The sequence below is a fragment of the Mus musculus genome, chromosome 1, assembly GCF_000001635.26.
Source record: "Mus musculus strain C57BL/6J chromosome 1, GRCm38.p6 C57BL/6J".
Classification (NCBI taxonomy): domain Eukaryota; kingdom Metazoa; phylum Chordata; class Mammalia; order Rodentia; family Muridae; genus Mus; species Mus musculus.
This window is the reverse complement of record NC_000067.6, coordinates 160319882-160335302: the sequence shown is the minus strand read 5'-3', so window position 1 is coordinate 160335302 and position 15421 is coordinate 160319882. Positions and strand designations below refer to the sequence as shown.

The 15421-nt window shown below is 39.5% G+C and overlaps 1 protein-coding gene across 7 annotated transcripts in view; it reads left to right on the top strand.

Annotated features, from left to right (window-relative positions):
- Nucleotides 1-15421, top strand: part of Rabgap1l (RAB GTPase activating protein 1-like) — a 574303-nt gene that overhangs the window by 458174 nt on the left and 100708 nt on the right. The window lies entirely within an intron of this gene.

Genomic DNA, 15421 nt, shown 5'->3' with positions numbered 1-15421 from the left:
TGAGTATGTTTTAGAATACAGAGATATGTGATTGGTAACTGATAATGAAACAGCTTATAACAGGCCTTTTATTTCCCTCCCCTCTTTTGAGACTTCGATAGCATTACTTATCCCTAGTGCACCTCAGATCCGGTGCAAGTTTTGTTTTCTCCCAAGAAGCAAGGAGTAGGTAAATGTTGGATGTTGTCTGAAATAACTGGTTGAGTGTAGAAGACAAGCTCTCCTGCATACACAGGCACCGGGCAGGCCCGTGCACACTTAGGAAGCTCAGGCTTCAGGCTGTTATGTGTTGCCAGGCAGGTTGGTTGACTATTTCATCTTTACCCATGTATGGACTTCTGCCAGTTCATTAAGAAGAAAGCCATGTCGACATTTACAATTTAACTTGATGGGTGAACTGTGTATTGTTTCATGAATTATTCTACATAGATATCTTTAAATGCTCTTTCCCCACAGAAAAATAAGATAAATTGATACAAAAATGCTTTTTATATGTATGCCTCTTTTTACAAAAATAAATAGTAAACGTGAAGAATGCTGTTTTGTACCCTGTACTGTTCTCCCTGCATGTAATTAACAAGAAAAGGGAACACCAGAATTGCTTTCCCATCTAGTAGCTTCTCTGTCTCTAGAAACTTTATTACACTGTCCATCTTATTCTCTCCTAGCAATCTTTGAGAGTCTAAGTAAAATTAATGTTTGTGCTTTGAAACAAAATTTTCATATTTCTTCATATAGTATCCTGAAGTGCTAAGCCAGTTTTTATGATTTATGTTTGTCAGTTTTGGAGAGTAGACCAAGTCTTTTCTTTAATTGAGAATAACAGATAAATCCCCATAGTAACTATTTATAAGATCCACATTTCTTTTGAGTCATGTATTTATTTTTCTATTTTATTTTATATTAAAATATTTTAATTGTGCTGATTTGTACAGGAAAATATAGTATTCTTCTGTCTCTTGTAGATTGCCCGTTGTAAAGAGTTTGATTTTGTTCTTTTAGTTAGAAATAAAAATGAAACTTAGTGTCTTGTGTATTTAGACTAAGTTTAAGAAGGCAGCTAGTTGAGTTACTGGGGTTCAGTAAAGATGTTCCTCAACTTAAGATGCGATATAATAATATAAGCCCATCATAAGGTTGCAAATATCATTAAATAAAAAAGATATATCTGGTATATATAACCAACTGAAACAAATATAGCTTAACAACATGCGGCAATGTAGAATATCACTTCTTCGCCCTTTGATTCTGGGAAGTACATCATGAAAATTTAACACATACCACTCACCTGGGTAAAGGTCAAAATTTTAAATTCAAATTGTAAAGTATGGTTTCTACTGAACATGTATTGCTTTTATGTAACAGTACAATTGAAAAATCCTTTCAGTTTAATCAATATAAATTGGAGGTTGTCTATCGTCCAGACACTTAGCCACAACAATCTCAGATACCAGTGCATCTACTTAGAATCAAAGCATAATCACAGTGTCTTTACTATGCTGTTATTTATATTTTCATTCCTCCAAGCCTTCAATCCACTTAGCATTTCGCTGGCAGGTACTTGGAATCTGGTACTCTGGCTAGCTACTTATTTTGCTATTACTCCCCTCTTCGCTTCCTCTTGTTAATATCTCTTCTTAAGCATATGGTCTTGTACTTGAAATGGTGGAAAGAATATATAAATGTAGCACAGCATCCCCAAATGAAAATGAAAATTGCATCATTAATATGTCAGATAGTTGCTTGTCAAGTTTTATGAAATTCCAGTCAAAGACAAACTACTAAGAGGAAAAGTTCTATCCCTTGCTGAAATTAAAGGGCTTGATCAAGTGGAGACTCTTTTCACCGGGAAGTTCCCTGGCTTGGGGACTTTCTAGTACTACCATCTGTGGGAACAGTGAGCCAGTTCTTTCATCTAGAATGTCTATATGTCTATACCAGGGCTTCATGAGCTGACTAGACCAGGGAGTCCTGGCCTACTGAATAGATTAAGCCCTTGATTGATTCATTTAAGATGACACTATTGGGAGATGATAGAAATAAGGAGCTGGAGCTGAAGAGATGGTTCAGCAGTTTAAAGCACTCGTTGCTCTTGCAGAGACCCTGCAGGAGGCACAGAGGTCCCTGTGCTCAGATTAGCACTAGGGAAACCAGGCGTGTTAATCATGGAGGGTTGTCTCTTCAGAGAGATGTAGAACCTGTGCCCTGCCCAGAAGACAGGGAGCAGAGATAGTTAATAGCCTAGTGACATTTGTACTGTGAGACCCAGACCACACCAGAGCTTTCCCTATTTCCCTAGAGTCTAGGGGAAGACCTAGACCCTTATTGTGAGTGTGTTTTTCTCTGTCAATCTATAGAACCCATCTTTATGGATGATGTCTCATGGACTTTACAAAGAGTTTTGATGTAATAATGTCTTAAGCTTTGTTGTGCACATGATTGAGTTAATTACTGGCAGGAAATTTTTTCACCAAATTGTGCTATACTTAAATATACCTAAAATAAACTACTTGAGGTCAGACTTTGAAATTTGAACCAACACCAGCTACTGAGTCATGTTGCCTGGCTAATTGCAGAGACACCACATTCACACACACACACACACAGACCCTGTTTCAATTTCCAGCTCCCACATGGCGGTTCATGAACATATGTGACTTCAGTTCCAGGGGATTCGATGCCCTCTTCTGACTTGCATAGAAACTAGGCACATGTGCTGCATGGACATATATTTAACCAAAACACTTACACATACTTTTAAAATCTAAAAAAGAAATTTAAATCAAAAAGAAAATAGGAAGTGGGATCCAATTGGGGAAAGTAACCAGGGGCAGGCACTGAGGGGGAAAAATCTTGTCTTTATCCCTTTTTTCTGGCTGCTTTCTGGCTGTTGTAAGGTGTGGGAAGCTCTTTTATATTATACTTCTGGGGCCAAAATCTGCTGCAGAACTAACCAAGAATCAACAGAATCAAGGATTGTGGACAGGCATTTCCAAAACCACAAATTAGACTGCCTTCCCTCTCTTGTTTTCTTTAAGTATTTGGTCATAGCATGATAAAAACTAAAATATTTCTCAAAGGATTGCCTACTCCAATCATAATATGTAGCTCACTGTCTCTTTCAGATACTTAATGGGGGTGGGGGTGGTATTGTATTGTAAGGGAATCTTACACTACAAACCACACAAACAGGGCCACAGTTGACCAAGGCAGTATTCTGCTACTCAGTTTGGCACCAGTTCAGTACATGCTTCAAAGATGTCTATGTGCATTTTATGTTCTGTCCAGGCACAGCTTATTCCCTGTTATCTCTTACCCGAGGGTCACTGTACTCTCAATAAAAGTATCTCTGGAGACGTTTGGCCTAAAAGTTTAAGCTGAAATTTCTTACATGTTTATAAACTTTTATAAATTTCCACTTAAAGGCAAACAACTAAAGACAAAAGTTCTCTGCTCCCTTGTTCTCTCATTCTCTCTCTCTCTCTCTCTCTCTCTCTCTCTCTCTCTCTCTCTCTCTCTCTCTCTCTCTCTCATTTTCTCTCCCTCTCCCTTCCCCTCTCCCTCTCCCTTTCCCCCTCTCTCTCTTCCCCCCTCCTCCTCTCCCTCTCCTTTTCCCTCTCCCTCCCCTTCTGCTCCCTTTGCTCACTCTCCCTCCCCTCCTCTGAACTTTTTTCTCTCTCTCTCTTTTCACTTCCCCCATATCTTCATTTCTCCCCCAGTTTTTGTGTCTGTATGCTACCAGCTACCATTTTTTGTGTCTGTATGCATTTGCTATTACTATAATGGTCATAACAAGAATCTTACACAACCTGGGAGTCTCAAGCAAAAGAAATTGATTTTCCTAAAGTCCTAGAGACTAAATGCCTAAGATCAAGGGATATTTAGAGTTGATTTATGAGAGGACCCTCTCAATGGCACACAGTGGACACATTTTTTAATCTCCTATTGTCTGTGTGTTCTGTGTCCTAAGAACACAAGTCACTTTAAAATAGGGAGCACCTTGCTTGGCATTAATTCCACTTTAAAGGCTTTATGTTTAATACTTTTAAACACTCTGGGGAGCTAGGGCTTCAAAACACAAATTTCCCCATTTCTTTTCATAGTCTGTTGAATATAAATGCTTTCTTGCTGTCTCTGAAACTATTCTCTACATCTGAGCATGAGTCTTACTTTGCAGCTCTGAGCTGTACCTCCAGTATCTACTACCACATGCTGCAGTCCTATTTTTGTCAGTATTTGCCAGCTCTCCAGTTTTCTCCCAAACCACCAGATTATCTGAAAGAGCTTACTTTTTTTCACAGCTGCACCCCCATTTCTATCAGCCCACTTCTTTGGCAAAGAATTTCAGTTGTGTGCACATTAACTGAGAGTTCTGATTTACCTCAGTGCTCTGGACTAATGTGACTTTCCTGCATAAACTTACCTACACGTCAACTCTGCCCCTTCTCCCATTCCTTCTTTGCCTAAAGGAGAGTCAGTGAATTGTACAAGTAGATGTCTAGCACAATGCCCAATGGAAGAAGAAAGCCTATAGTGTATTTTAATTGAATGAGTATTTTAAGCAAGAACAGGGTTTGAATAAATTGTTTTACCTAATTGTAGGATTGTCACTGTTTTAAAAATTTGTAGCAAACATTTTTCCACAAAAGGGGAGGTTTTTAAGAAGGCTGACTGATAAAGTGGGGTTGTCTTGGAGCATTCAGAACAGATTTCTGCCTTTACTTTCTGTCCCCTCTAGTTTTCTCTACCCGATACCTCACATTAGGGAGGTTCTCTCCAACCAAGCTGAACTCCTAGCCCAGGGGGAGATAAAACTCCTCTAATTGCTTCTTGGTGCAGAGAAAACTGCAGCCCCTGTTATCTGAAGGATGCACTCAAACGATTCAGCTCAGCACATTTACTCTCAGTCCACACCAGGATGTCATGCTCTTGTCACAAACTGTCTCTTCTGCCTAGGACACTTCCTTCTGTAGAGTTCCTGAAGGTAGGGATTTGGGGGGTTGGCCCATCAAGGTTTAATTCTGTGTCTGGTTCCTACTGACTAAGGGATCCTGAAACAGTTACTGAATCTCCTTGAACACGGTGTATTCCTAATCATAAAATAAGGCCAATGTCAACCACACAGGGGATTGTTAGAATTAATTAATCTAAGCAGATATGTGAAGCGCTGGCTCAATTATTTTCCCGTTTCTTCCCATAGCCGTGTGGTCAAGCAAACTCATTTACTTTTTAAGCCCAGATCGGTAAGTTGTTCCCCCTGGGAACCTAGACTGTTATTTATTCTGACTCTGCAGTTCCTCCATTAGACCCCACGAGGGGGTAAGAATGTAGTTGCCTGAAGCCTTGTTAGAGGAATTCAAGGCTTGGTTTCTTCCTCACCAGCTCTGGCCGCTCTCTATGTTCACCATTTCAGTTTTCTCTTCCATAAAAATGGAGAGGGTAAAGAAGATTGCCATGCAGGTTAATGTGGGTTCTGTAGGCAAGAAGCACTGCCGAAGGAAGGGTATAAAATGTAGTTCTTAATTATTTCTATAATGATTTTGAGTCAGCCTGTCTTACCTCTTTTAGATAATATTATGATGCATGTATGTAGATGTATGAAGGAAGTCCACCTACTACTTGTTCATACTTAGTTAACAGAATCTGTTTGTAAGATATGAAGAATCTTGAGATTCAAGATTTTTTCATAAAAAAATTGATTGTTGGCTTTTTGGTAAGATCAAGGGTAATTTTTTCTGAAAATCCTGATGGAAATAATAATGATGTTTTTAAAACCCTCATGGGGGCTGGTGAGATGGCTCAGTGGGTAAGAGCACCTGACTGCTCTTCCGAAGGTCTGAAGTTCAAATCCCAGCAACCACATGGTGGCTCACAACCATCCGTAATGAGATCTGATGCCCTCTTCTGGTGTGTCTGAAGACAGCTACAGTGTGCTTACATATAATAAATAAATAAATAAATAAATAAATAAATAAATAAATAAATAAATAAATCTTTAAAAAAAAAACCTTTAAAAAAAATAAAACCCTCATGAGTAATATGAATGGCATGCTAGCCTTAATTGCTATGGAAAAGTAAAATAAAAAATGAAGTAGGAGCTGGAGTTGTACCTCATTTAGTAAATGGTTTTGCCTAGTATGAATGAAGCCCTGGCTAGATTTCTACCATTGCACAAACCAGGAGTGGTGGTGCATGCCTGTGATCCCAGCACATGGGGGTAGGAGGCAGAAGGATCAGGAAGTTAAAGGAGATCCTTGGCTTTGTGGTGAGCTTGAGAATAGCCCAGCTACTTGATCCAATTTTAGTGACTTTTGTTTCTTGAGTGTGTGGGGGGGATAATGCGTGCATGTGCTTGTGTGTGCACGTGGAAGCTAGACAACATCTTTGGGTATCATTCCTCAGGAGCTGGCCATCTTGTGTTTTGAAACAAGGTCTGTTATTGGCCTGGAACTCACCAATTAGGCTAGTCTGGTTGGCCAACAAGCCCTAACAGTCCACTTGTCTCCACGTCCCCAACACTTAGATTACAAAGATGGTCCACCTCACCAACTTTTTATATGGATTCTGGAGATCAAACTCAGGTCCTCATGCTTTCATGGCAAGCATGTTACCAACCGAGCTGTCTTCCTAGTCCCTAATGACTTTTACCTTAACTAGTCCAGAACTTAGTATAAAAGAGCGAGGAGTTGGACTGGGCACACAAGATTTTACACACACACACACACACACACACACACACACACACACACACACACATACACACACACAATTTGGAGAAAAATGCAGCTGGAAATGGGAAACAGCAGTGGTTTTGTTGAAGTACTGCATTACTTAACATTAACTTTGCAATGACAACAAAGTAGTTATATTGTGCTATTTGGAAGTCTGGTACATGTATAACCAAAGTAATGCCATAAAATGGGTACTTTTACGGACACAGTTTTATAGATTGGGCACAGAGTGTTAAAGCCCTAATAAAAGCTACTTGGCTAATAGTCCGTTTTTTAGATCTAGGCCATGTAGTTCCTGCATCTGTGATTTGCTATCTCTCTTGGACTTTTGTTTATATTTATCTAAGGCTGCAGTGAATAGTTGTAGAAAAAAGTAACTTTTTCAAATTTGTTTAATATTACCAGTATTTATCAACTGCAAAATGTATTTAAAACTACTGTAATACAACAAGCGTATGCTGCTATGTAATCCATTCTTTATTAGTTGGTATTTAATGTTTATTATATCCTGCTACTTTAGTAGGCATTCTACTTGGCAATGATCAGAATAGAAAATATTCCTGTTTTCCTGAAGTTTGCAGGGTAACAGGAAAGAATATAAACAGTGTATATATAGAAATCATAAGGACAGGAAGGAAAAGGGGAGGTTGTTAACAGACAAAAATAATAATGTAATCTAATTTAGTTTAAGGAATGAAGGAAAAAATTCTGAAAAGGTGGCATTTAAAGTTAAGTCATAAAAGAATAATAGGACTTCACCAGCTGAGGATTTGTTAAGAATGTCCTAGAGGCCAAGTAGATGACTCGTGGGTGAAGGACTTGCCTTGCCACCCAGCCTGATGGCTGAGCTCCATGCCAAGAACTCACATGAGTAAAGGAGAGAACAGGAAGTTGTCCTCTGACCTCTGTACATAAACTGTGGCAGAATGGATGTGCCTACCTCACCACTCCCATACATGCAAAATGAATAAATAAATGGAAAAATTATAATCCTTATTAAAGTGATTTTTTTCCCTTGTTAATAAAATTGTTTGGAGTCCACTGGGTTTAGAAAGAATCCTTTTAGGCAGACCAAATTGTAGAAAGAAAGAAATCTGTTACAGAGAATAGGATTTCCAGAATTTTCTAGTAGAACATGAAAAGGGTATAAAACAACCCCAGGACATATGAAATAATTTGAAAGGAACACCATAGACTCTGCCTTCTTTAGCTAGAGTATGCCTGCCATACTCGTTCTCTGGAGGCTGAAGCATGAGTATCATAACTTTCAGGGCAGTCTGGGCTGTAACAAAGACTCTGCTGGACTAATGAGATGGCTTAACAAGCAAAGGCACTTGCTATCAAGCCTGACAACCATTGTTTGAGTCGCCAGGACCCACATACTGGTAGGAGAGAACCAACTCCTACAAGTTGTCCTTTGATTGCCATACCTACACCCTCATGCACACACACACACACACACACACACACACACACACACACACACACTAAACAAATAGTGTTTTAAAATTTTCCAAAAAGAGAACACCGTCCATATTTTGGATACTAGGAATTAGAATATGCTGTTATCAAGTATATTGGCAGGGCACAGAAGCATGTATACTTTGGTCAAAGAGAATAAGTAAGGCATAAGATTGTGAGGAGACATGGCCAGATTTAAATTCTAGATTCTAATTTCTAAGTGGCAAAATTCAAAACATCATTCTTCTCCCTTCAAAATCACACAAATGTGCTAGGACAAAAGACAAAGAATATAGTCCTCATGTCAAAGAAAGCAGGAAATATATGTAGCCCAAAAAACCCCACATGTGTTGAAGGGCCAGAGAAATGCACATGATAAAAGTGCCCATGGCTGTTCAACTCAAACAGAGATGACAGAGTTCTCAGAGAAACAATGCCAACAATGTCCATAGGCACATCCTAGGCCTTCAGTATCCTTAAAGAAGCCTAGCAGGGGCCAGTGAAGACTCTCCCAAATAACATCCAAAACAAATCGAGACCAAAAGGTAGAGATTGCATCTTTTTTTAAAGGTCTTTCTTTGTTCTTTTCTTTTTCTTTTTTTCTTTTTTTGTTTGTTTTGTTTGTTTTTCAAGACAGGATTTCTCTGTGTAGCCCTGGCTGTCCTAAAACTCACTCTGTAGACCAGGCTGGCCTCAAACTCAGAAATCCACCTGCCTCTGCCTCCCAAGTGCTGGGGTTAAAGGCATGCGCCACCACTGACCAGTTGAGATTGCATCTTTAATGTTAAACAAGATCAAATCTGGGGGTGTGTGTGAAGATTGCTTCAAAGCAGTAGTAAAAAGTGAAGACTACAGAAAACAGGGCAGTATTGACATAACAATGACAAAGTGTCAATCTACTAACCATATTGTTGAAGAAGTTATCTTAATGCTGTGTGCCAACACATATAAAATACCTTTATCACTGATGGAGATCCAAATATGGAAGGGTAATAATTTCTATCATATGTTAAGATTGCTACTTGAAAGAAATCTGCCTGGTGTTTGAAGACCAGTAATCATTTTATGTGTCAAATTCTACCTTGCACGGAGCTGTGTCTTCTGTATAGGCCATGCTTTGTAGATAATGGTTTAAAAGAAATTAAACCCAATGGGCTCAGTTTCAAAAGTAGAGGTGTCTCCTGGGACAGTCCTGTGAAATGAGCTCCTGAAAGCTAGCTTTGCCCCAGTGCCCAGCCCTGGCTCTGGTAGATTGTTTCCAGAGGTATCAGTTGAACTTTGCCGAGGGGGTGGGTCGGTGGGGGATGCTGATGGCTCCCTGTGATCCTTGGTAGCAGCCACATTTGTGGTTTTCCTCTTGAGTGTTTGTCTTCAGAATAGTATTTTTCCTAGGTCAAATACAAAACCAGCTGCTGTCTGGCCCCTCTGACCCCATCACAGATGGGTGGGGTTTGCTGCTCAGTGACCGAGATAAAGTCGTAGAGATAAGCTCCTGGGAAGAACAGTGACGTTCAGTTGTAGTTGAGTTTTTCACAGAAGCCTGTGCTGTGGGGCAGTATTATAAAAAGGAGGCACATTACGCATTCCATCTCTATGTATGAGTGTCCATGTAGTATGTATGCATGTGCCATGCATATTCGTATGGAAGACAGAGGTAGGTGTCAGGTATCTTCCTCTACCATTCTACAGGTTTGAGCTAGGGATTCTCTCCAGGCAGTGGTGGTGAATGACTTTAATCCCAGTTCTCAGGAGGCAGAGGCAGGTGGATCTGTGAGTTTGAGGCTAGCCAGGTCTACAAAGTGAGTTCCAGGACAGCCAGGACTACAGAGAGAAATTCTATCTTGGGGAAAAACAAACAACCAAACAAACAAATAAATGAACAAAAAAATAGAGAGTCTCCCTGACCCTGAAGAAAGCTGTTTCAGTATAACTGAAGGACCAGTAAGCCTTCAGGATTCGCCTGCCTGCCTGCCGTCCATGCCGACACTCACTCAGCAGGACCCACTGTGGACGCTTTCTGCAGGGATGCTGTGGTCAGACCCAGGTCCTCAGGCCTCCTTGGCAAGCACGTGCACACTCAGCTTTTCTCCTGCCCCCATTTCCAATCCCACAGAAACCTCAGGCTTCTTATGGTTTGAACAAGGCCTGTATGTTTGCTTGTTTGTTTATCTAATAAACTGCTTGTTGGGAAGAAAGTAGTACACTTCAGGTCCCATATTACCCACGAGTTAAGGTTCAACAACCTCACATAAGAGTGCTCTTATTGCTAAGACACTCAGGGTAGTGCAGCACCAGGCTTTATTAAGCAGAGACCTCTCATTGTTAAAAGTGAGATGATTCCCTTAGAAGCTATACACACTGCCAAAGGGAATTATGACCGAGAACATGTTTTTGGTGAATAGATGCCAAATACCCTTCTCACCTGATGATTACTGTTGTAATATTTGCCCATTAGCTACTTTCAGCTCAGGAAATAGATTAGACCCTTAATAGCCTATGCAATCAGGAAATGAGCAACATATTTATAGATTCCACTAGTGAATTTGAAATAAAACTTCCTGCCTTTTAAAAATGAAGGCTCCTGCCTAGAGAGATGGCTCACTGCTTAAGCACACTTGCTGTTCTTTCAGGAGACCCCAATTCAGTTCCCAGCACCCATATGAGACAACTTCCAGCCATCCTATATAGAGTAACTGTAGGAACAACATTAAGAGTAACTGTCCTATAGACAGGCCAAAAGCAAGCCATGTTTTTAGCTTTCCTTGGGGCCTTAAGGACCACCAAGGCTGGTTTTCATCTGAAGTTGACCACTGTGAAGCTCTGTGGTTTGGGAACTGTGGTATTAAAGCAGCTGAGTTAGAGGACCCAGAAGGCTCGCCCAGCCCTTATACCACCTGGGTCCAAATCTGTCATTTCTTAGATTCCTGAATTCTGCCTTTTCAGCCTTGCTTTCTGTACCCGCTAAAGACAAAAACTCTTGGGAAAGAAAATTTAAATGGCATAATGTTTTTAAAAGAAAGGTTCAAGTCAAAGTGCTTTGAAAACACATGATTCTGAAGGTTGTATTTTTTAAAGGTGTTGGATTTTCTCTCTCTCTCTCTATTTTCTCTCTCTCTCTCTCTCTCTCTGTGTGTAGACAAATGCACGTGTTTTCATTATATATATAAAATTTATACTATTGCTATAGCCCATTGATAAAAATTATAATAGGTTGTAAAACTACGGGCCATTAAAATCTTGAACCTGCATGTATATCATTATGTATTGCTTGTTGACTCTTTTATTCTTAACCCAGACAATCGGACCTTCACAACAAAATTGGGTTTTGTCAGAGGCATTATTATTACTGTTATTACTATAAAAAAGAAAAGCACCCAGCCACCCACTATCTGATAACAAGTGCCCCATCTAAGGAGTTCAGTTTGAATAATTTGAGTATGGCTGCTGACTTCATTCTGTATGAGCAGTAGCCTAGCAAGTGTCTAGCACCAAGTTTGATTCCCAGCACCATACACACAGTTTGAATAATTCTTTCATAAATAGCAATTCTTAGCAGTGTGATTTAAAATGCTGTAAAAGAAGTTTAAGTAGATTTGGCTTCTCTCCCATGCTGCTGTCTTAAAATAAAGTATGTCACATGGCATATTGATTACAGAATTCAAGGCCAATTACATCCCAGAAACAAAACACTTCTTTCTCTCCCATTATGATATTCGTCACTAATATGTTTCCCTGTGATTATTTGTAAAAGCTGGCTTCATCTAGTTTCTCCATTAAGTTCTATTCAAAGTAGACTTTAAAAGTATTTTAGGAAAACTGGCCTGATTGTCTTTACCTGCAACCCCAACTTGGGCAACTTAGTTATACCGTGTCTTAAAATAAAACAACAACAACAGTTTGAGGATGAAGCTCAATGCTCAATACTTGTCTATTATAGCAACCTGGGCTCAGTCTCCACTGTGTAGGTAGGATTTGGGGGAACACAAGGAGGAAATCATTTAGTGAATAAAGGGATTGGGAATTGTTACCTGGTTCCATATACATATGGTTTCGAATACAATAATAAAAAGTGAAATAGCTAGGCATAGTGGCACATGCCTGCAATTATAGTATCTGGAAGCTGAGGCAGGAGGATTGTAAGCTGAAGGCCAGACAACCTGGCATACAGAAATTTATGGCAATTTTATGGGGGTGGGTCCATAGCAAGATGCCATCTCAAATAAAAACAAAACAAAACAAAACAAAACAAAACAAAACAAAACAAAACAAAACAAAACAGGAAAGGAAGTCTGGGGAGGTAGCTCACTGGGCCACATAAGCATGAGGACCTGAGTTCAGGTCCTCTGGGTTACTACATAAAGCCACCCCACAGCACTGTAATACCAGTGTGTCTGTGGACAGACGGAAGGTAACGACAGGAGAATCCTGGAGCTCACAGGCCTTGTGCACACCGCACTGATCAATAGATCTCACTGAGGGGAAAGCAGACTCACACCCAGGGTTGTTTTTGTTCTTCACATGCACTGTGGTTGTACCTCTATTCACACACAAACACACACATGAACATACATATGTGTACATGGTAGAACTATCTACTCTCTAACAATTTCAGTAGACAACATGGTTCCAGTGATAATCACCATACTGTACTTTTCATCCTCAAAATCTAACCATTCAGACAGGGCATCATGGCACATGCCTGCAATCTTAGTACTTGGGATGTGGGAACAGACTGTGTTATAACTGAGAGTTTGTGCCCTTAGACCAATATCTTCCCATTGCTCTCTACCCTCAAAGTCTGGCAACCAGCCTTCTGTGAGATTGATATTCTTACATTATACATATAATTGATATCAGACAGTATCTTTTCATTGTGGTAGCTTATTTCATCTAGCATAATGTCCTCCAGGGTCATCTAGTTTCTTTCAAATGGCAGAGTTTTTCTTTTTAATGAATAGCCAACTAACATGTTTAAGCATATAAATATGCTATATATACATAGATATGTGAATGCTAGTATACACATACCCAACTTATATGTATAAGTATATATATATATATATATATATATATATATATATATATATGAATCACACACACACACACACACACACGCATTCTTGTATACCACATATCCTGCATGTAGCCACCCATTAACTGGCACTTAAGTTGATTCTTGGTTATTGTGAATAATGCTTCAATGAACATGGAAGTGTGGCTATCCTTTCAAGATACTGAGTTCACAGGGCATGGTGGAATGTTCCTTTAATCCCAGTACTGAGGAGGCAGATATCTGTCAGTTCAAGTCCAGCCTAGTCTACATAGTAAGTTCTAGGCTAGTCAATGCTGCCCTGTTTCAAAGAAGAAAAGAAAGAGAGAAAGAAAGAGAGAAAGAAGAGAAGAGAAGAGAAAAAAGAAAAGAAAGAAGAAAGAAAAAGAAAAAAGAAAAGAAAAGATTATTTGTAAAAGCTGGCTTCATCTAGTTTCTCCATTAAGTTCTATTCAAAGTAGACTTTAAAAGTATTTTAGGAAAACTGGCCCTGATTGTCTTTACCTGCAACCCCAACTTGGGCAACTTAGTTATACCGTGTCTTAAAATAAAACAACAACAACAGTTTGAGGATGAAGCTCAATGCTCAATACTTGTCTATTATAGCAACCTGGGCTCAGTCTCCACTGTGTAGGTAGGATTTGGGGGAACACAAGGAGGAAATCATTTAGTGAATAAAGGGGTTGGGAATTGTTACCTGGTTCCATATACATATGGTTTCGAATACAATAATAAAAAGTGAAATAGCTAGGCATAGTGGCACATGCCTGCAATTATAGTATCTGGAAGCTGAGGCAGGAGGATTGTAAGCTGAAGGCCAGACAACACTTAAAACAGCAACAAAAGCTGGGCAGTGGTGGCACACACCTTTAATCCCAGCACTTGGGAGGCAGAGCCAGGAGGATTTCTGAGTTTTAGGCCAGCCTGGTCTACAGAGTTGAGTTCCCAGACAGCCAGGGGTGGATGGCCAGAAAAGGCCTGTCTTGAAAAAACAAAAACAACAACAAAAAACAAAAAAACCAAAAGCCCAGCAACAAAAACCTCACCAAATACAAATGCTGACTCTCTCAGTGATGTGATTGTAAACCAAAGAACTTTTCTCTTAATAACTTTTTTGAGGAACCTTGATGATTGTGCAGATTTACATCCTAACAATGTAAGGTTCTATTTTCTCCACACCCTCACCAACACTTCTTCTTTTTTGTTGTTGTTGTTGTTTTATGAAACTCCCTATGTAGCTTTGACTGGCCTGGAACTTATAGAACTTCTGTCTCTGTCTCTGAATATTGGGAGATGCCCTAGGCATTTTTTGCCTTTTTGACAGTAGCTGTCCTAAAAACAGTAGTTGTTGGTTTTGACTTCCGTTTCTCTGGTGATTCACTGTTGTTTGGGAAAGTTCCCTGCCATTTCTCCAGTTGAATCACTCCATTTGGGTGCTTGTTTGCTATTGAATTATGTACATTTCTGATATATTTTGATTAATAACCTATCATTAGACACATGATTTAAAAATACTTGTTCCATTCTCTTATTTCTTTTCATCTTGTTAATTATTTCTCCTGCTGTGTAGAAGCTTTCTAGTTGGGTGTAGTCCCATTTTTAAAAAATTGTCAAAAAAAATTGTCTACTTTGTATTGTCTTGTTCAAAACAAGGGATAGCACCAGTGTAAAGAACTTCATCCAATGTCTTCTGTCATAAACTTCACGATACGAAATCCTTACTTTAATCCACTTTTTTGTTTTTGTTTTTATTTTTTCGAGACAGGGTTTCTCTGTAGCCCTGGCTGTCCTGGAACTCACTCTGTACACCAGGCTGGCCTCAACCTTTAATCCATTTTAAACTAATTATTTTAGATTATTTTATTTTATGTATATGAGTATTTTGCGTGTATACCATGCATATGTCTAGTGCCCAGGGAGTTCACAAGAGGGTGTCATTCCCTGGAACTGTTACAAACAGTATGAGGTACCATGAGCGTGCTGGGAACTGAACCCAGTTCTGTGCAAAAGCACCAAGTAGTCTTGACCAGTGAGCCATCTCTCTATCACCTCAAATTAATTTTTATGATGCTATGAGAATCTACATTTACTCTTGTGCATGCATGCCCAGTTGTTCCTGGATGTATTAGAATAGACTGCCCTCTCCCATGTGTATGCTTTGTGCTTTTATCAAAGACCA